This window comes from Tursiops truncatus, chromosome 4, assembly GCF_011762595.2.
Source record: "Tursiops truncatus isolate mTurTru1 chromosome 4, mTurTru1.mat.Y, whole genome shotgun sequence".
NCBI lineage: Eukaryota > Metazoa > Chordata > Mammalia > Artiodactyla > Delphinidae > Tursiops > Tursiops truncatus.
The window spans coordinates 129,147,200-129,168,662 of record NC_047037.1 but is presented as its reverse complement, the minus strand read 5'-3'; positions in this window follow the sequence as shown (position 1 = coordinate 129,168,662).

Genomic DNA, 21,463 nt, shown 5'->3' with positions numbered 1-21,463 from the left:
TAATTATGATATTTTACATATTTGACCTTTATCAAATTAAAGCTTCTGTTTCTTAATACAAAACACAATAGTTATTCCACTGGCAAAGTCAAATATGGATTATTAATACTCTTAATTGAAATCCACTTAAATTGCCCTCTTAAGACATATCACTTGAAGAGAAGCAACAATTAATGATCCATTACTGTGAACTGCAAATCATGGTGGCCAACTTCAGTGGTCAGAGAAAAAGTAGTGACAGTAATGGAAGGTAGATAATCTGTGCTGTATCCATGTGACACTGAAAAAAGTGTTGCTTTCAGCCCCTAATTTTGGGAGTGCTATACGGGTTTTGTACCTTTCTCCCAGTCTTCTCCAACTCCCACAACCTGACTCTTCACATCTTGAGGAGGAACTTTCCTAGGATGCCAGATTATTAGTGTTTGAACTAGAAGAGTCCCTGGTAAACTGGTATGGTTTGTTACCTTACTCTTGGTAGAGATCCAAAATGAAGTTAAAGTACAGATCACATAGGAGAAAGGGGGAGGTTAGGATATAGTTAATGGCTGTAAACTCATGAAGGTAAAGGAGATCATCCAAGATTTGTGAATAGGAAAAAGAGAATGGTAAAAACAAACAAACAAACATGACACACACCACACAAGACAACCAACGTTACAGAGCAGGCTGAGAAGGAGAAGCTAATAAAATAAACTAAAAGTTAGAGAGATAAAAAGAGAGCCAGGGAACAGGTATGTAAAATTATAGCTAAGTTCTCTTACAAATGGCAACTCAAAGTTTTATCCATGAGCAGATGAAATTCCTCTTTGATTGGTGTAATCAGCTATTTGAAATCTTAGATACAGTTTATAAGAAATGTTTACTTTGAAGAGCTCATTTACATTGAAAAATATTCATAAGAATTTTATTAATACAAATACTTTTCTTCAAAAAAATTATATATCCTTCCTGAGATACTTTTGGATGGTGCTGAGATTTATGTTCCCTCTGCTTACCCTGTTCTACATGTTATCTTAAAACACCTACTTCTCTGTAAGAAACTCTGCATTACACGATAAAAGTTTCTTCAGAACGGTGGTGGAAAAATACAATAATTATCATAAGTGGTTCATTTGGGCTGTAGAAAGTAGAAAAATAAATTTAAACACCTATTATGTTATTTGTAAAATTGAACATCTCCTTCATATATAGACTGGCTAACTAGGGTTTGGGGCAATGTTTGCAAATTACTGGGTGTACTACCTTACTCTTATAAATTCTACTTTCTTGGAAAAGAAGACCATACTTCAAGTAATGCAATAAAGCCATCAAGGAAACATAATGATTACCATACATGCTTGGTATAATAACTTCAAAGCCATGAATCATAGTATTTACCATTTTCTCTCATTTCAAGGGGTGAGTAAAGACTTAAGATGGGTTGTTAAAACATTTTAATTTTTCTTTCTATAGACATCCACAAGCATTTAAAAGCAGCCAAAACTACTCCCCAGAATTCTTAGACACTCAAAGTCATTTTTAAGCTTGTAGTGAAAACTCAATCTTAAATTTACAGAATCACCCTTTATACATAGGTAACACTTCCAGAAACCTCGTCTCTCTTGACTGCAGTTATAGACATGAAAAATACCTCCAAGTGGTGAAAACTGAAGAAGCCCAGGTACTTCACTTCATAGATGAGATTCTCAGGCCTTTGCTCTCTTACTATTACTTAACCCACTGGTCTCACATAGCCTACATATCTTACGTATTTATTGCATTGATTTTCTATTGTCGTATTTACAATTTCTCTTCTATTGCCCTATTAATCTATTGCCTTAATATGTAAGCTCAATCTTGTGTGTTGTTCATTGATTATCCCAAGATGTACCTGTAGGTGTTCCATGATTATTGTTGCATAAATTATGCTGGATATAACAAATAAACAAATAGTACAGCATGACTGGTGGTCTGGCTTGTGTCCCTCCTACATGAAAGTGGGTTTTTTTGGCCATGTGGGGCAGCTTGTGGGATCTTCATTCCCCAACCAGGGATTGAACCCAGGCCCTTGGCAGTGATAGTGCAGAGTCTTAACTACTGGATCCCCAGGGAATTCCCTACATGAAAGTCTTGAGTGGTGGGCTTTGGGAGGGTAGGCAAGGGTGGGCATCCCACACTCCGAACACCAGGCTTCAAAAGGGAGCCACTGCTGCCAAGGTCCTCTCGGGTGGCCTCCCTGTGTCCAGAAGCTCTTTGCAAGATGTCCTTAGGAAGTTGTTTTCAGAGTCTATGAGCTTCCCTCTAGCTTTGATTCACACCCATGCAGTAACTCAACCAGGGCTCCAAGCACAGGAGTCCCCTTCCACCTTCCCTCTTCTCACTTCTCTGTTTCCTCCAAATGTAATGAAATGAGAAATTCCTAGCCTTCTTCATTCACCGGACTCCCTTCTTTCCTCAGCACTCAAGAAACCATCTAGACTTGGGGGGCAGAGAATCTTGAAAGGGCTTAAAGCTCAGGGCTACAAAGGATGGTATTTCCAACACATGATGAGTCAAAGAAAGTTTGGGGAAAAGGGAGGGGTCAGGATCGCCTGGGTCCCCAGTTACAATCACCTCAATTCTTTGGAAAAAAGAACTCTGAGTTTCAACTAATTAAAATGCTGAGGACAATTTGGAAAGTGACATATTCAACCCATTTATAAGTTGTGTTCCACTTATATGGCCTTGTCTCTTCTTTCACATTCTTCTAATTACTTCTTCCCTGTCCATGCTACTTAAAATTGCAAACTGCCTCTTATCTCAATAATCCCTATTCTCCTCTCCTGCTTCCCTAACAGCATCTGAGATATTTTATGTCACATGCATAATTTATGCATTTATTCTGTTTATTATTTCCCCTATTCCATTAGAATATCAGCTCCATGAAGCTAAGGATTTTGTTTTGTTACCCCAGGACCTAGAATTGTGCCTGACACATGGTGAATGTTCAGTAATTACTCGTTGACTGAAGGAGTGAATAATCTAATTGACACACTGCACTCTCCATTTATGAGCTATTATAATACACCTCTTCATCCACAGTGTGATGTAATGATTTACAGCATTGAAATACGATTGACAGGGCTAACTCTCACAGCACTTGCTCATGGATCTTGTCTAGCAGTCCACATCTTTTGGGGCTTCCCTTATCTCCAAGCTTATAAGTCATTATACTCTTACTTTCTTCCTTATTCAACCTAGACCCCACTCTCCTTTGTGTCAAATTTCTACTCCCCAGTTCACTAAACCCTATTAATTTGGGCCTTCTATCACACTTGTCCTGCAGTTTCACTTACATCCTTGAATCTATCTTATATCCTTGAGCAGCCAATCACCATGGGAGAAAATATGACTGTGTGGATACTCTTACAATGTTACAGCTTTGAACTTCAGCTGGGACCTCAATGCTGCTCGGCTGGGTTTGTCACTGATATGTTCTCTGTCCTGTCCTCTATTCCTCTACATGGGCAATTACAGACATTTACATTTCAAGCATCCCAACTATCCCTGACCCCCTTCACTTTTCATTAAGGAAAGACCTCATTTCATATTTTGAAGAGAAAGTAGAAACTATCAGGTGTGAATTTCCTTAACTTTCACCTACCTTCACTTACCAACTTATCTCTCCCCACATCCCCTGCTCATAGGCCTTCTTTGCATTCCCACATTGGGTGGTCTGATCCTCAGATATTGACCAAATGACCCATATTGGGCCTAGAGCAAAGATAGTAGTGTCTACTCCAGACGGCATAGATTAGAGAGGATTCTAAATTCACTGTCAACATGTAGTACCATTACATCATGTTTTACAATTAAAGAAAATTATAATATTTTCTATGACTGAAACTTCATTTTCAAAAAAACAATGTGATAAACAATAACCTCAAAAATTGTCATTATAATTTAGTAAATTATACTAAGACCTAAAAATACGCTCTTATCTTTTGCTGCACTTCTAAAAAGTGATTTCAAAATAATAATTAGAGCAGTAGATAGATTCAGGTAATATGTACACATATATAAATAATGTCAGAAAACTGTAAATAAGCTAAATACTCGTCCATAAGGATTAGATATACTATAATAAATTTATATTGTAAAGTTTTTACACAACCATTAAATGGTATATTAGATTTCTAATTCAATGATCACAATGTAATGCTTTTTGAAAAATAAATTATATAAAACTATATATAGAATTTAACAATATTTTGAAAATATATATCCAAAAGATATACTCCAAATTATTAAAGTTTATCTCTCGGTGATGAAATTATAGGGGATTTTAATTTTATTCTTTATGTGTAATATTATTTCAAAAAAATAATAAATGGTATAGTTTAAAAGCACATTTTGAAGCATACATATTTTGACTTTTAATTTTAGAAAAAATATACATATGCATATATATATATGTGATTATATATAAAGAGTATTTTGGCTTGTTAATGTCATGTGAATTGTATTATCATCTATATAGCTAAGAAAAATCAGAGTGCTTTAAAGAAATCCTAAAAATGGATCAAGAAAGCTGACAAAAAGTTAAATATTATGACATTGAGACCTTGCTTATTTTCATAAAATACAATTCTTAAATGTTCACTTTCTTCTGTTCACATAAAGACTAATAAATCTCATTCAGCCCCACTGCATTGGTTTCATGATCCAAACAGACATTTCCCCTTCCTCATGACAGGAGGGAGCTTTTTAAACCGACCAAGCATATAAGATTTTTCCTCCTAATTTCCCCATCTTGACATGAGTGAATAATAACCATCCTTCAACCTGGAACTAGGTCTCATTCTAAAGGGTATTAAAACCTCTTTTGAAAATGTATTATGCTCCAGTTTGAAGATATCTTAGGGAAAGTGTTATAGTATAAAGTCTGAAAAATCAGAAATCCACCCTTGTTTTGCATGTGGAAATCAGACGAGACAATCATTTACTGTGGAGAAAAAAGGTATGCTCTATTGGCTGTTACAAAAGCTGTAATTTTATTTTGAAGTTCTCAAGTTTTGTTCTCCTGGTTTACGGTTTTTATGCTAAACTTATGGCTTTGTAATGGGTTGTGAGGCATACTTTATGCACTATCATAATTATAAGCTATTACAGTTCATTCTTTGTATCAGGATGGTTTTATGGACATTTAAATGAAGTTTCTGACAATGAAACTAAAGCTCTAATAGTACCACATTATGGCTACACCTGGTGGTATGCATTCTCTCCGTTTTTCGATTATAAACCATTGGTGGGGGAGGAAGGTGGGGCTTAAAACCCCAGCTGCTTGCCTCACAATGTGCTCCAGCAGGACATGTAGATTTATCAATCCATTTGTATTTAAATAACTTATACGCTTTTTGCTTCACTGAGCCACAAAACCACCAAAGAGAAAATATCCCCCTGGTGATTTCAAGTTCTTTTTGCCAAGGAAGACAACTTGAAAGTTTGAAAACATAAACCACAGTGAATCATTCATCCTTTTCCCTTGACGTGGAAAAGCAGCTTTGACCTGTTATTGCTTACTCTCCACTGTTTACTTATTAGAAATGATCTGTTAGCATGTGCTAACATGCAAAAAGGGCCCTTTTTCACAGTATTTATGATATTTACTATGCTTTTGGTTTCTTATTTCTGTGTTGAACGCTGTTGAAAATTGTCAGCTTATTCTCAATCTTCTGCAGCTGAAGCATTTGATGAGAACACATTTTCCAGCTAAGGTGTTGACTGAGTAGACTCTTAAATAAGGTGTAATTAATATTTTTTTTTCTATTGAAATATAGCTGATTTACAATGTTGTGTTAGTTTCAGGTGTACAGCAAAGAGATTCAGTAATACATATATATATATATATATATATTCTTTTTTCAGATTCTTTTCCATTATAGCTTATTAAAATATATTGTGCCACACTGTAGGTCCTTGTTGTTTATCTATTTTATATAGAATAGTGAGTATATGTTAAACATCCTATGTGGCAGTAGAGTTTTATCATAAGTGACAAAGTGGCCAAGGTTTCAGTAGCTGTGTAAAGGAATTCCACTGAAGTCAATGAAGAATTATGTAATGATATGAAAACAGAATTAAATACTGAATGCCATATTTCCAATTTAAATGATCTTCAAGAAAACAAGAAAGAAAATCCAATTGAGAAAAAAAAAATGCACGGAGAAGACATTATGTGCTCCCACAAAGCAAGGATGTGAGAAGAAGCACTTACTTAGGACTCCTGTAGCCCCTTAATTCAGGCCTTATTATGCATAGGAATTAGAGCCCATACGGTCTTCTATCAAATTGTTCCACATCACTGGGAAAGTATTAATTTCATCAATGTGAGTGAAGTATTTTTAAATCATTCCTGAGAAAATGCAGCCTTCTAAAAAAAATACAACGTATTCTTTGAAAAGAAGTCTACGGCATAAAAATATCTCACCCATATTTGGTTGCAGAATCCATTTGGCTTCCATCTAAAGTACTCTCAGTTCTTGCATATTTTAACACTTCCATAAAAGCTGTAAATGGGGGGGTGCAGTCTGTTTTTACTCGATGCTATAGAATTCACTAATGAAGACAAGAATGAGGAATTCCAAATATATAAACAGTGCCCAGTGGATGAAGAAATGAATCCTGCCATATTGATAATTGCCCAGCAAGGCTCAAATCTCAGACACCTGGCCTAACAACACAGGAAGTACCAGTAGGCTTTTTTTTATAGGGTATTATTGCATTATAATTATACACATCATAAAAATGATTCAGTTGCAAAATTTTGGACATTTAAGCAACCACTTTGAATGATTTTGTGTTAGAGGAATTATCTGGTTAATTGCTTAGCCGTAAGTATTGATTTGGTAGTTGAAGTTATATTCACATTAAAGCTATCTTCTGCTGTATATATAGCTCAAGTGAATCTTAAGAACGTTATCTACGTATATCTCTGAAAAAGGGCACAGCCCTTCAAACCAATTAGGCATAATATTTCTGGGCAGTTATTCTTGTTGATTACATTGGTTTGTGTGTGGAAAGTGAAGGATAAGACCTGTGGATCAAACCGTTATTGTAAAGTCTAATTTACACACTAGTGAAACTACATGGCTAAAGCTAAGAAAGAAAGGGCAGTTTCTTTGCTTACGTAAGCTTAGAAAGTAGATGGTGTAAAACCAATATTGTAGTTAGAACAAAAGAAAAGAGTAAAAATATCAGGAATACAATTATCTAGCCCCAGAAATATTTATAAAGGCTGGTCCATTATTCCATATGCATTCATTGTGAATATGCTTACAGAATTATCTAATGTTAGGAAACTTGCACTCTAAAATAAAGTTTCCCAACTTATTTGATAAGAATCAACTGGGGAGCTTATTAAAACAAATAAACAAAAAAAAGCACATTTCTGGGTGGCTCACTCAGAGATTCTTGGAATGTATGTTTTGTGTTTTAATAAGCTCTTTTTTCCCCAGGCCTCATGATTCTTTTGATCTGAGGAATTTGAGAAAAATTATTCCAAAACTACTGATAAGCAAAATGAAGCCCAATATTTTACCAGATCTGTAAAAAAAAAATGAAAAATCAAATGACAATATTTTTCTTAAAAAATAAATAGTTGTAATAAATTTAAGGGTTAAGACTCTATACAGGACACCTGTATAATGAGGATAAATTTTCATTAGCTAATGTTTCAACTTATTTGTTGAAGATTACTTTAGCATTCTCAGATTTCAAAATTAGTTGAATGAATGAATAAGATATATTTTTTCACTTCAAGGAAAATATATCCAACTTATGCATTTACAAGTAAAGATTTTAAAAATATTTTATTACCAAGTAATTGATGTTACTTGAAGAAGAGTCAAGATTAGGATATAAAGGATAAATTAAACATCATCTACAGTCTAATTTCCTAAAATTAACTGTTATTAACACTTCATTGAATATATTTCTAGACAATTTCTAGTCATAGAATCTTAATATAGTTAGGTGGTTTCTCAACATATCTTAATTCAACCTTTCTTTTTTTCTCTCATGCGGTTGGAGGGTAGAAAAGGGCATGTTGGCAAGTAGCAGAATAAGTTGGTGGGAAATAGAGAACTAATATATTTTTGTTGTCTAACTCTCCTTCATATCATTTTCATACAATGTATGTAAGAACATGTAGTTTTCATTCTTTAAACCTTTGTTTCAAATACTAACTAATCTTAGTTTATCTTTATAATGGCTAAAAAGGAATATGAGAGGATGAGTCTTGCTTTTTTAGTTTAGCTTTCTGATAATACCCTCCAACCAGTCTATTGTTTGGAATGAAGCAGCCACAAAGTTGTCACTGGTCATCTATGCCTTGCTCCATGTCTTACTTCTAATTAGAGCAGTTATTTTCAATGAGGACCACAGAAAGAGCATCACATCCCAGAATATGTTTTTGTGTAAGGGATAAGCACTCCCAAGCCCTTCTAAGGTCAGAGATTTATTTTAATTAAACCTAACTATTGACAAGCCTTTTGAGAAACCCAAATTGCTTAGAAAATAAGTGTTTTTTACCTTTTCTATGAAAAAAAAGAAATATCTTTACCAATTTTATCACAGAAAGCCCCTTTTTTTAAAACTTTATTGAGGAATAATTGACAAGTATAATTGTATACATTTAAAGTGTGCAGCATGATGATTTCATATACATATATATTGAGAATGATTACCAAGATCAAGCAAATTAAAACATGCATCATCTCACATAGTTAACTTTGTGTGTGCATGTATGTGGTGAGAATGCTTAAGGTCTACTCTCAGCAACTTTCAAGCATGCAATACTGTATTATTACATTAGTCGCCAAGCTGTACATTAAATCTTCAGAACTTATACTTCTTATAGTGGAAAATGTGTATTCTTTGAACTACATCAACCCATTTTTAATTCCCCCAGTCCCTGACAATCACCATTCTATCTTTCAATCGTTCTATGATTTCTATGAAATCAGCTTTTTTCTTTTTTATTTTTGGATTCCACATATAAGTGATACCATACAGTATTTGTCTTTCTCTGTCTGGCTTATTTCACCTAGCATAATGACCTCCACGTTCATCCATGTTGTCACAAATGGCAGGATTTCCTTTCTTTAATGCTGAATAATATTTTATTGTATAAATATATACTACTGTTTCTTTACCTATTCATCTGTCAAAGGACATGTAGGTTGTTTCTATGTCTTGGCTATAGTGAATTATGCTGCATTGAACACAGGTGTGCAAATATCTCTTTGAGATGCTGATTTCAGTTCCTTCTGACATATACCCAGAATTGGGATTGCTGGATTACGTGGCAGCTTCTTCCACCCTTCCCACTCATACCATGCAGCCCTGAGTTTATCTGCTGTATTCCTTGCAACCAAGAAGGGGAGTCAGGCAGAATGCATGGGCATTTGGAAGGACAATTCAAGGGTAGATGGAAGACATGCCAAATGGCTGCTTGAACACTTGACAATTTCGCTAGTCCTGAGTGAGGAGGGTTTCTTTCTTAGCCCAGTCAGAAGTAGTACAAGTTGTTGAGCCTGGAACACCCTGCTTCTAATGCAATTTTTGTTTGCTTATTTGCTTGTTTTTATATTTTTCATTCAGGAAACATAATATGTGACTTTTTTCTAGCTCTTCTTCATCTTTCTTTTTTTACATATATTTTCTGCCGTTCTCTTTGATTTGTTTTCTACCATGAACGAATTTCTTTTCAGTCACTTGCATCTCTTGCCCATTTTCAACTCAGCTTTCTAAAGCCCTCTGAGTGGAATAAATACTTAGAGGTCCATCCCACAGCTTGGAACACTGTGTGTGTCACCTGCTGTGAACATTTTAAGAGAAGATGGCAGGTCTCTCTGCCCTTTTCATCAAAAATGTTCCCAAAGACTTAAATTTTATCAAGTGTTCTATCTGGTAGATGGTTATAAATTTATATAAACATCTACTAAGTTAACACGCAATTAGTGAAAATGATGAAATCCTTGTAATATCATTGGGATGTGAATTCTAACAGTCCTGGGATGCTCGTGTTTAATTTGGGAAGCAGTGATTTCTCATGGAGGTGGCTCTGAGCCAAATAAGAATGTTCCAGCAAGGGGATAGATAGTATAACTGTCTGAAGATTAATCTTGCATGTGGGTACCAAATTCTCGTCCTTCAGAGGCACCCCTGACATTCCATGAGCTCACCAGCTGTTCCAGGGGCTGCTTGGGAGTTTCAGTCCATTCTAGTAGAATGAGTTCCATACACCACTGCTGTTTACATGTCCACAGTTGTTCTATCAACCTAAAATGAACAAGCTAAATTCAATTTCTTATAGGAAGGATCTGTAGCCCAGAAACATGTAAGTTAGCAGAGACATTAAGAGATAGGAGGATTTTTCGGAATCAAAGTTAGGCTGATGTGACATAATTGACACCAATTTATAAACAAGGAAATATGTCCACAGAATACAAATGGCTGAAAGTAAAAGAAACTATATTTCATACAGAGAAGTAAAATAATTATCTGAGAAATATGTATACACCTTTTTAAAAGACACAAACCATATTTGAAATTAATGACATAACAATTATGACCAACGTAGCTGGGAGACTGGGTAACCATAGTAAGGGCAGTATTATCTGGATAAATAATTTTCTTTTCTTCTTCTTTTAAAATGTAGAAACATGATCAGCAGAAATCTAATTAGAAATCACACTGTCCAAATTTCAGTGAATTCTTGAGTAGCTCAGATTTCTTTTCTACTTACAAGTATTTCTAAATGAAAGAGAAGAAAATTCAGGGATGAATTTCTGATATAATTAGCTTTTAACCTGTATCTCTGAAATAGGCTACAGTTTATGTAATACATTATGTAAGTAAATCAAGATAAATAATCTTTTTTTCTTTAAGAAGGGGAAGAGGAACAGATTGCTTAGAAGTCTTGAAATGTGAATTATGCCAAATGGTCCTATGGGAATTATCTCTCTTAGTTCAAAATGATTCCCTTGGGAAACAGTGAATTTCATTCCTTAATAAGCATAATGAGATTTTTATATAGTACAGAAGCTGTTGTCAAAGGGTGTAGGGACATACTGCAGAGCTTTTTAAGCTAAGATTTATTTTCTTTTTTTTTTTTTTCAAACATCTTTATTGGGGTATAATTGCTTTACAATGTTGTGTTAGTTTCTGCTGTATCACGCAGTGAATCAGCTATACATATACATATATCCCCATATCCCCTCCCTCTTGCATCTCCCCCCAACCCTCGCAATCCCACCCCTCTAGGTGGTCACAAAGCATGGAGCTGATCTCCCTGTGCTATGCGGCTGCTTCCCACTAGCTATCTATTTTACATTTGGCAGTATATATAAGTCCATGCCACTCTCTCACTTTGTCCCAGCTTACCTTTCCCCCTCCCCGTGTCCTCAAGTTCATTCTCTACGTCTGCATCTTTATTCCTGTCCTGTCCCTAGGTTCTTCAGAACCTTTCTTTTTCTTTTTTTTAGATTCCTTATATATGTGTTAGCATACAGCACTTATTTTTCCCTTTCTGACTTACTTCACTCTATATGACAGACTCTAGGTCCATCCACCTCACTACAAATAATTCAGTTTCTTTTTTTTATGGCTGAGTAATATTCCATTGTATATATGTACCACATCTTCTTTACCCATTCATCTGTTGATGGCCACTTAGGTTGCTTCCATGTCCTAGCTATTGTAAATAGTGCTGCAATGAATATTGTGATATATGACTCTTTTTGAATTATGGTTTTCTCAGGGTAAATGCCCAGTAGTGGGATTGCTGGGTCATATGGTAGTTCTATTTTTAGTTTTTTAAGGAACCTTCATACTGTTCTCCATAGTGGCTGTATCATTTTATCTTCCCACCAACAGTGTAAGAGGGTTGGCATTTCTCCGAAACCTCTATTGTTTGCAGATTTTTTTTTTAATGTTTCTCTCTCTCTCTCTCTCTCTCTCACTGTTTGTTGCTTTTTTAAATTTTTTTAATTTTTGGCTGTGTTGGGTCTTTGCTTCTGTGCGAGGGCTTTCTCTAGTTGCTGCAAGTGGGGGCCACTTTTCATCGCGGTGCACGGGCCTCTCACTATCGCGGCCTCTCTTGTTGCAGAGCACAGCCTCCAGACACGCAGGCTCAGTAATTGTGGCTCACGGGCCTAGTTGCTCTGCGGCACATGGGATCTTCCCAGACCAGGGCTCGAACCCGTGTCCCCTGCATTGGCAGGCAGATTCTCAACCACTGCGCCACCAGGGAAGCCCTATTTGCAGATTTTTTGATGATGGCCATTCTGACTGGTGTGAGATGATACCTCATTGTACTTTTGATTTGCATTTCTCTAATGATTAGTGATGTTGAGCATCATTTCAAGTGTTTCTTGGCAATCTGTATATCTTCTTTGGACAAATGTCTATGTAGGTCTTCTACCCATTTTTGGATAGGGTTGTTTGTTTTTTCGTTATTGAGCTGCTTGTATATTTTGGAAATTAATCCTTTGTCACTTGCTTCATTTGCAAATATTTTTTTTTCCCTTTCTGAGGGTTGTCTTTTCGTCTTGTTTATGGTTTCCTTTGTTGTGCAAAAGCTTTTGAGTTTCATTAGGTTCCATTTGTTTGTTTTTATTTCCATTTCTCTAGGTGGTGGATCAAAAAGGACCTTGCTGTGATTTACGTCATAGAGTATTCTACCTATGTTTTCCTCTAAGAGTTTTATAGTGACTAGTCTTGTGTTTAGGTCTTTAATCCATTTTGAGTTTATTTTTGTGTATGGTGTTAGGGAGTGTTCTAATTTCATTCTTTTACATGTAGCTGTCCAGTTTTCCCAGCACCATTTATTGAAGAGGCTATCTTTTCTCCACTGTATATTCTTGCCTCCTTTATGAAAAATAAGGTGACCAAATATGCATGGGTTTATCTCTGGACTTTCTATCCTGCTCCATTGATCTATATTTCTGTTTTTGTGCCAGTACCATACTGTCTTGATTACTGTAGCTTTGTAGTATAGTGTGAAATCCGGCAGCCAGATTCCTCCAGCTTCATTTTTCTTTCTCAAGATTGCATTGTCTATTCGGGGTCTTTGGTGTTTCCATACAAATTGTGAAATTCTTTGCTCTAGCTCTGTGAAAAATGCCAGTGGTAGTTTGATAGGAATTGCATTGAATCTGTAGATTGCTTTGGGTAGTAGAGTCATTTTCACAATGTTGATTCTTCCAATCCAAGAACATGGTATATCTCTCCATCTGTTTGTATCATCTTTAATTTCTTTCATCAGTGTCTTATAGTTTTCTGCATAAAGGTCTTTTGTCACCATAGGTAGATTTATTCCTAGGTATTTTATTCTTTTTGTTGCAATGGTAAATGGGAGTGTTTCCTTAATTTCTCTTTCAGATTTTTCATCATTTGTGTATAGGACTGCAAGAGATTTCTGTGCATTAATTTTGTATCCTGCTACTCTACCAAATTCATTAATTAGCTCTAGTAGTATTTTGGTGGCATATTTAGGATTCTCTATGTATAGCATCATGTCATCTGCAAACAGTGACAATTTTACTTATTCTCTGATTTGGATTCCTTTAATTTCTTTTTCTTCTTTGATTGCTGTGCCTTAAAATTCCAAAACTATGTTGAATAATAGTGGTGACAGTGAGCGACCTTGTCTTGTTCCTTATCTTAGTGAAAATGCTTTCAGTTTTTCACCATAGAGAATGATATTGGCTGTGTGTTTGTCATCCACAGCCTTTATTATGTTTTCATAAGTTCCCTCTATGTCTACTTTCTGGAGGGTTTTTATCATACATAGGGGTTGAATTTTGTCAAAAGTATTTTCTGCATCTATAGACATAGTCATATGGTTTTTCTCCTTCAATTTGTTATTATGGTTTATCACATTGATTGATTTGCATACACTGAAGAATCCTTGCTTTCCTGGGTAAACCCCACATGATCATGGTGTATGATCCTTTTAATGTGCTGTTGGAGTCTGTTGGCTAGTGTTTTGTTGAGGATTTTTGCCTCTATGTTCAGCAGTGATATTGGCCTGTAGTTTTCTGTTTTTGTGATATCTTTGTCTGTTTTTGGTATCAGGGTGATGGCGGCCTCGTAGAATGAATTTGGGCTTGTTACTCCCTCTGCTATATTTTGGAAGAGTTTGAGAAGGATAGGTGTTAGCTTTTCTCTAAATGTTTGATAGAATTCACCTGTGAAGCCAACTGGTTCTGAGCTTTTGTTTGTTGGAAGATTTTTAATTACAGTTTCAAGTTCAGTGCTTGTGTTTAGTCTGTTTGTATTTTCTCTTTCTTCGTGGTTCAGTCTCAGAAGGTGGTGCTTTTCTAAGAATTTGTCCATTTCTTCCAGGTTGTCCATTTTATTGGCATATAGTTGCTTGTAGTACTCTCTAATGATCCTTTGTATTTTTGCTGTGCCAGTTGTTACTTATCCTTTTCCATTTCTAATTCTGTTGATTTGAGTCTTTTCCCTTTTTTTCTTGATGAGTCTGGCTAATGGTTTATCTATTTTGTTTATCTTCTCAAAGATCCAGCTTTTAGTTCTATTGATCTTTGCTATTGTTTCCTTCATTTCTTTACCATTTATTTCTAATCTGATATTTATGATTTCTTTCCTTCTTCTACATTTTGGGTTGTTTTTGTTCTTCTTTCTCTAGTTGCTTTAGGTGTAAGGTTATGTTGTTTATTTGAGATGTTTCTCGTTTCTTGAGGTAGAATTGTATTGCTATAAACTTGCCTATTAGAACTGCTTTTGCTGCATCCCATAGGTTTTGGGTCATCATGTTTTCATTGTTATTTGTTTCTAGGTATTTTTAAATTTCCCCTTTGATTTCTTCAGTGATCTCTTGGTTATTTAATAGTGTATGGTTTAGCCTCCATGTGTTTGTATTTTTTACAGATTTTTTCCTGTAATTGATATCTAGTCTCATAATGTTGTTGTTGGAAATTATACTTGATAAAATTTCAATTATCTTAAATTTACCAAGGCTTGATTTGTGACCCAAGATATGGTCTATCCTGAAGAATGTTCCATGAGCACTTGAGAAGAAAGTGCATTCTGTTGTTTTTGGATGGAATGTCCTATAAATATCAATTAAACCTATCTTGTTGAATGTGCCATTTAAAGCTTGTGTTTCCTTATTTATTTTCATTTTGAATGATCTGTCCATTGGTGAAAGTGGGGTGTTAAAGTCCCTTACTATGGTTGTGTTACTGTCACTTTCACCTTTTATGGCTGTTAGCATTTGCATTATGTATTGAGGTGCTCCTGTGTTCGTGAGGTGCATAAATATTTACAATTGTTATATATTCTCTTGGATTGATTCCTTGATCATCATGTAGTGCCCTTCTTTGTCTTTTGTAATAGTCTTTATTTTAAAGTATATTTTGTCTGGTATGAGAATTGCTACTCCAACTTTCTTTTGAGTTCCATTTGCATGGAATATTTTTTTCCATCCCCTCACTTTCAGTCTCTATGTGTCCCTAGGTCTGAAGTTGGTCTCTTGTAGACAACATATATACAGGTCTTGTTTTTGTATCCATTCAGCCAGTCTATGTCTTTTGGTTGGACCGTTTAATCCATTTACATTCAAGGTAATTATCAATATGTATGTTCCTATTACCATTTTCTTAATTGTTTGAGGTTTGTTATTGTAGGTCTTTTCCTTTTCCTGTGTTTCCTGCGTAGAGAAGTTCCTTTAGCATTTGTTGTAAAGGTGGTTTGGTGGTGTTGAATTCACTTAGCTTTTCCTTGTCTATAAATGTTTTAATTTCTTTGTTGAACCTGAATGAGATCCTTGCTGGGTAGAGTAATCTTGGTTGTATGTAGTTCCCTTTAATCACTTTCATTATGTCCTGCCACTCCCTTCTGTCTTGCAGAGTTTCTCTGAAAGATCAGCTGTTAACCTTTTGGGGATTCCCTTGTTTGTTATTTGTTTCTTTTCCCTTGCTGCTTTTAATTTTTTTTCTTTGTATTTAATTTTTGATAGTTTGATTAATATGTGTCTTGGTGTGTTTCTTCTTGGACTTATCCTGTATGGGACTCTCTCCACTTCTTGGACTTGATTGACTATTTTCTTTCCCATATTAGGGACGTTTTCAAGTATAATCTCTTCAAATATTTTCTCACTCTCTTTCTTTTTCTCTTCTTCTTCTGGGACCCCTATAATTTGAATGTTGGTGCATTTAATTCTGTCCCAAAAGTCTCTTAGGCTGTTCTCAATTCTTTTCATTCTTTCTTTCTTTATCCTACTCTGTGGTAGTTATTTCCACTATTTTATTTTCCAGGTCACTTATCTGTTCTTCTGCCTCAGCTATTCTGCTATTGATTCCTTCTAGAGAATTTTAAATTTCATTTATTGTGCTGTTCATCATTGTTTCTTTGCTCTTTAGTTCTTCTAGGTCCTTGTTAAATGTTTCTTGTATTTTCCTCATTCTTTTTCCAAGATTTTGAATCATCTTTACTACCATTACTCTGAATTCTTTTTGAGGTAAACTGCCTATTTCCTCTTCATTTGTTTGGTCTGGTCATTTTTTACTTTGCTCCTTCATCTGCTGCATATTTCTGTCTTCTCATTTTGATTAACTTTCTGTGTTTGGGGTCTCCTTTTCACAGGCTGCAGGGTCGTAGTTCCCATTGTATTTGGTGTCTTCCCCCAGTGGGTAAGGTTGGTTCAGTGAGGTGTGTAAGCTTCCTGGTGGAGGGGACTGGTGCCTGTGTTCTGATGGATGAGGCTGTATCTTGTCTTTCTGGTGGGCAAGACCCCATCTGGTGGTGTGTTTTGGGGTGTCTATGACCTTATTATGATTTTAGGCAGCCTTTTTGCTAATGGCTGGTGTTGTGTTCCTCTCTTTGTAGTTGTTTGGCATGGGGTGTCCAGCACTGTACCTTGCTCATCATTGAGTGGAGGTGGGTCCTACCCTTGAGATGGACATCTTTGGGAGAGCTCTTAGCCCATTGATATTAAATGGGGCCAGGAGATCCTTGGTGGTTCATTGTCCTGAACTCAACTCTTCCACCTCAGAGGCTCAGGTCTGACATCCAGTTGGAGGGCCAAGACCCTGTCAGCTACATGGCTTATATGTAAATGTGTTAAATTCTCCAATCCAAAGGCACAGTGTGGCTGGCCTTCTGCACTCCACTCAGTCCTCCATACAGGTGTTGTCTTCCAGGCCTGGTTGAGAAGACAGGCTGGAGAGCCTGTTTTGGAACCATGTTCATCTGCATTCTCTAGCATCAGAAGAAGCAGCCATTGCCCCCATCCTCCCCTAGCCCTGCTGCAACTTATCACAATCCTGGAGCACCTGAGCAAAGATAAGATTTCTGACAGGGAATGCAGACCATGCTAGCTGAAGAAAAAGAATCCCTTGAACTCAGTTTCCTATCTTTCTTCTTTGAGACTTAGTTAAATATTTATTGTGTTGGCCAAAAAGTTTTCTTGGGTTTTCCCATAAGATGTTATGGCCTCCTTAATAAAATTTATATATTTTAAGTTTTCCTGAAAGAATGAAGTTCTAATTTTACAAAAATTATACTCTGACAAAGAAACATAAAAACTGATAGAGAGGAAGGTGTAAACTCTGCTCTGTTAAGCTGAAAACTGTGCCTTTATTGATGAGAAGTCCCAGAAGTTTCAGGATCTTGCCTTGTCAATTGACTCTTAAAATAGACTTAGGGAACAATTCCTCAAGTCTTGAGTGAATGAAGCTGAAAGACTGTAAAATACACTATCGTTAAGAAAAAAATTCCACTTGGATAAAGTAAATGCTTTTATATACCTTCCTGCTATAAATACTGGCCCAAAGGTGTGAATTTTGTATCCACTTTTTCCAAAGTAAAATCTATTTTGACTTCAACAGAAGTTGGAGCAAAGTGCAAAGGAAAAATAAATGTTACTGTGAGTTTTGTACATTATAATCTTTTACAGAAACGGGTTTCACAATTTCTCTCTCCCAACTGCTCCATGCAGAAATTTAAAAAGGGGTCTTTGAGTGACAAGAACTGAGATAAGGATTACTATAGAATCAGAGCACCAGTATGCCCAGTAACAGAGCCATTTCAACATGAACTTGGACTATATACTTACTCTCAAAACAGACAACTCACCCACTTCAGGTCTATGTGGTCAATAAACAGCATATGTGATCATGTTTTGCCATTGTCAAGTGCTACTGATATCTGCCACTTTCAAAGCTCTGTCCAAGCCATAATAAAGGTAAAGTTTTTGCAAGATACGTTGTCCATGACATTCCTTTGAGGCACTGTTGAGTCAGAAAACTGGCAATAAAGCTGAGACCCTGAGTTATCCAATCTCTCACCATCACTTTATTAACAATCCTGCCTCTTGCTGTCGCTTTCTGAATAATGACTTACACTAACAGAAATTCTGGTTCTTGCCTTTCAATAAATTCTCAGGATACATTTCCTGGGGAACTATGCTTTTGTGTGTGTTTCTTTTCTTATTCAGGAATTCATATTTTAGACACACATGGGCACTTGCTTGTAGGCTTTTAGCTACTTCATTTAATTCTGTGCTTTTTGGAGTAAGTAGATGAGTAATAAATGAAAGCAAAGGCTTTGTAACCATACTGGCCCAATTCCAAGCAAACTCTAATATTTACCAGCTATGTGGCAGTGGGATAGCTGTTTATCACCTCTAAGCTTTAGTTTGCTCTTCTAAAAAAATAAGAATGGTAGCATCTATCTCATAAGATAATTAACTGGAGGGATTATGATAACCTAATAATATATATAAAGCACTTACCACAGTAGTTGGCACTTACAGAGCGCTCAGCTTATATATATGTAAATTTTTTTAGCGCCTAAGCTATTCTCCACTAAAAGAGAGGTACATTGGGAAGTGGAGCTAACTTTACTACTTCAGCACTAAAGTAGACACACTATGCTCCAGGTGGCTGAATCTACAACCATCATCAACACATTGGTGAGAAGGCTACTCTGTAATGTGGCTGTGGCCCACAGCTCTCTCAGTATAGTGCTGAGCAGAGTCAAGGTTAGGAGCAGGTCAGTGAACTAAGGCTTCAGGTATAGTGTAGGATTCTGATTTTTATTGGAAATTCAGATTTTTTGTTCATCATAGATATTTTTTGCATTCACTTTAGATTTTTAAGATATTGAATTAAAATATTATTTATCCTGATTCCTATCTTTTTTTGTGTCCGCTCAAATTGTATAGCCTAAATGAATACCTTACTTTCCTCACCCTAGTTCCAAGCTTGGCTTCTGAGTCTTATGGTCCCCTCTCTCCTCACCCTAGCACATTTAGAATGGTGTGAGTTCCTTTTCCCCTCAAGTTAGCTTTCATCAGTTGAATATGATGACCCCCGGCTCATTGCTGACTCACCAGACCCACCATCAGCAGTCATTAGTGATCCTCCTGTGCTCTGAAATTGTGTGCAAGTTTAGCTCAATTTATGGTGACCAGTATGAACCAGTGTCTACACCCAGGCATGTATTCCTGAATTCTATCAAGTTATATGACAATGAGAAGGGACTTCTACCCAACTCCATAGAACATTTGTGAGAGATAAGGTTATCAGTGATCTTCAGTCCCCTAGAACAGCTGTCTCCAGCCCTTTTGGCACAAGGGACCAGTTTCATGGAAGACAATTTTTCCACGTACAGGGTGTGGTAATGCAAGCAAGGGGGAGCAGTGGGGAGCGATGGGGAGTGGCAGATGAAGCTTCACTTGCTCACCTCCTGCTGTGCAGCCTGGATCCTAACAGGCTTCAGACTGCTATCGGTCTGTGGCCCAGGGGTTGAGGACCCCTGCCATAGAACCTTTAAGAGTTCATCTAATCTCAGGTTACAATTACTGTCCCTTGTCCTATGAAAATCTGGGCTCTGAATTCTAAGGAAAATAATAAAATGTCTAACTAAATTCCATCCTCAGAGAAGATTAGGCATTGGAAGAAAACTGGCACAATGCTTAGAGAATGCTTTCAATCATTCAGCATTATCATAGCTCTGATTATTGTCACTTCGTGTTATCAGTCCCATTTGATAAGTTAAAAAGTTAAAGGACAGAGAGATTTATTTACAAAGAATCCCAGTGGAAATTAGAATCAAAGATATCAAAAGCATTTATAGCTAGAGCTAACTTTTACATCTAAGATTTTTTAGTCCTTTTCCTAGACCTTGCAATTACATTGCTTGAGGTGCTCTCCAATTTCCAGTGTAGGAAGAATAAAAAGTTATCACAATGCTTTCATGTGGCATGAATTATGCTCCCCAGTCCCACCCACAGGTATCCACCTAATTTTGGCAAAGTCAAAGCTGCTCATATTTGTCAGGTTACAGAGTGACCTACTGTCCTGGTCTTAGCTCTGAAGATCCTGCAACCCAGGAAGGCCGGGATGGTTAGTCACCATAGTTGCTAACAAGAAATGTCCTCCACATTGCAAATGCACATTGATTTTTCTTTCCTCACTATTCTTCTTAGTTAATTCACATTTTTAATGATTCACCCAAAAACCACTTGTTTAATTTCAGCATTACGTATTCAGAAATGAATCAATCGTTACTCTTAGCTGATATTTTGAATTTATGATAAGAGATCAGCCTTTGAAATACCAAAGAAAACCATGGGAAAAAGTGTGGAAATAGCTAATTGTACCTGTCTTGTCTGAAAACAACCACAAAAAATAACACAGCAAAATTTAAAGATGTTCTAAATATATATTATGAAATTATAACTATAAAACCACCAGCTTAAAATGCAGGTTATATCATGTTAACATTCCAGGTGAATCTCTGGGCTATCTCCCCAATGCTGCTCTTGTCAGTTAAAACTCATATTCCATTATTCATCCATTTCTCAAATATTCACTGACCATCTTTTTTCTGTGCAGTGCACTGTACAGTTACAGAGACTATAAAGGCAAATAAGAGAGTTCAGGCTTGTAGCTCAAAAAGGGGGATTAAAATTAATGCAATACAGAGTGAGAGGTGCCATAGTTGAAGTCTGTACGGCTGGAGACAAAAAAGCAGGGGAAAAGTTTAACTTATTTCCAGGAACGTTTGTCCCAATTTGGCCAATATTTTCCAAATTTTAAAGTCTTTTCTAATGCCCTGCCTGTGTTTTCTATACATCTCAAAATTCTATACATCCTTCATAGCCAAACCAAAAGTTGTAGGAAACATGTCTTAAACCCCAATCAAGATTAAATATTCATTTGTCTAAAATTCCACAATTAGAATTTATTTTAGTATAGCATATGCATTAATGTATTCATGACTAGTTATATATTACAAAAAATGATGATTACCACACACAAAATATATTCTAAATACATTAGAGCACTAAATATTTAAAAATCAACAGAAAAAATTAGTAGGCAATATTTCTCTGGCCTTACAATAGAGAGAATATTTTTAAGCATTACAGCAATAAAACAAAAATCATAAAGATAAAATATCAGTT